Source organism: Vombatus ursinus, unplaced genomic scaffold, assembly GCF_900497805.2.
Source record: "Vombatus ursinus unplaced genomic scaffold, bare-nosed wombat genome assembly UNPS02004094.1, whole genome shotgun sequence".
Classification (NCBI taxonomy): domain Eukaryota; kingdom Metazoa; phylum Chordata; class Mammalia; order Diprotodontia; family Vombatidae; genus Vombatus; species Vombatus ursinus.
This window is the reverse complement of record NW_020943872.1, coordinates 9,761-11,678: the sequence shown is the minus strand read 5'-3', so window position 1 is coordinate 11,678 and position 1,918 is coordinate 9,761.

Genomic DNA, 1,918 nt, shown 5'->3' with positions numbered 1-1,918 from the left:
ATGGTTAAATTGTCATAAAAATGGAATGTTTCTGTCAGTCTTCTTCAGACAGTATGCTTTCAGGTCTATATGACCTCATTCTCCTTAAAACATGCTTCTCAGTTTCCCTGAAGATATTTGAAATCCCTTTAATAAAGGAGTGAAGAAATTTATATGAATAATTGATCAAAGTTGTTCTGGACATGGATCTGTGTGTCTTCTAAGTCACCATGATTGCCTACCTCACTCTTTTGATTGTTGTCTGATTGTTTGAAAACCTAATGCTTGCATAATTCTCCTTAGTAAGATCAACATATTAACCTGATCTCATAGAAAGTTAGAAACTATATATCTTCTTCATCATCCATCATCGTGATGATAACAATAAAAATAAATACCTTTCATATTGCTCTTTAAGGTTTGTAAAGAGCTTTACAAATATTATCACTTTTTATCCTAACAACCCAGGGAGATAAATGTTATTATTATTATTCTCTAACTCAGTGTGAGAAATCTCTTCAAGAATTTTCCAGGGTGAGAAACACATATGATAGACATTCACTGTAAGATCCATCTTCCCTCCTTTTCTGAATCTCAAAATCCTTTGGCATTATTTTTCAATCATTTCAAACATTCGACCTTTACAGTAGTTTCTGATGAAAAGGCAAAACTTCTCAAGAAGGCTAAATCCTATAAATGTGCATTTGATTCAGCACCCCTCCCATTTCTTCCATAATTAGAGAATATCCAAAATCCTGCCCCCTCTTCTTCAACCTTTTTCAAGTAGACAAAATGCACAACATTCTGGCAGAAATGGTGATAAGGGGAACTGTTTGGAGACCAAAATGAATGAAATTGTTACTGAAATTGAGGCATAAAACAAACTGGAGAAATCTGAGGCTGGCTTAGCAGGAATTCCAGCCTGTGCAATGTACATTATTAAGAATATGAATCTTCCTGAGATCCCAAGAAATATGAATATTGGTGACATCAGTATAAAAAGTGGGACATCTGCCCTCTTTAAAATGAAAATGCTACTGGCAGGTAAAATCCAGGATAGAAAAATCATTCAACTTTACTATGCAATTGTTTACAAAAAAAAGAAGAAGAGAGTCTTAACTTTTGCTGGTGGATTGGTTTAAGAAAAAGTATTATATGTAATTGTGTATAAAAACAGTATATCAAGATTAATATTGTTTTTGTTTTTGCTCAGTAATTTTTTAAAAGATGAGTAGGCCATGTGTGATTATTTTTCCTAAATTTTATTCTTATGCCCTCATAAAGGTATGCCATCTTGGTTGCTACAGTATTTTGAAAATGTATTTATGGAATTCCTTTGTTACACACAACCCAAAATATAAGGGTGTTTTGCATATTTTACAGAATTCTATGAGTGCAGCATTCCTTATCTCTTCCTGCTATTTGTCATCATTATTTGAAAGATACATATGTGACGCTTGAAAGTAATCTTTTATTTTTTAGAAAAAATAAGCTTCAAATTAACTGGATTTCTAAAGCACAAAATTAAAAATTTTAAAAAGTCTTCTCCACTGACACTTTCTCCTTGGGAAATTATTTCTGACAGGCGGAGAGTGGGATATTGGACCCATGAGGCTGGCTACTCCACTGACCATGTGGGACTACAGGAGACAATGTCTTTCCTATTCCTGGATGCTATGTTTCTCATAATGTAGGCCAAGATTGCATTCACTTTTTTGGATTTCAAATCACACTGCTGATTCATGTTGAGCTTGCAGTCCATACCTCCCACACGCTGACAGGTTTCTTAGCAAAACTGCTCCCTAATCATGCTTCCTCATTTTTATTCTTGTGAAATTTATTTTTTCAATTATGTGTTTACATTTATCCTTTTTGAATTTCATCTTATTATGTTAGAAAATCTGAAACAAAAATGTACTACAGGAGTGTGTGAAGGAAA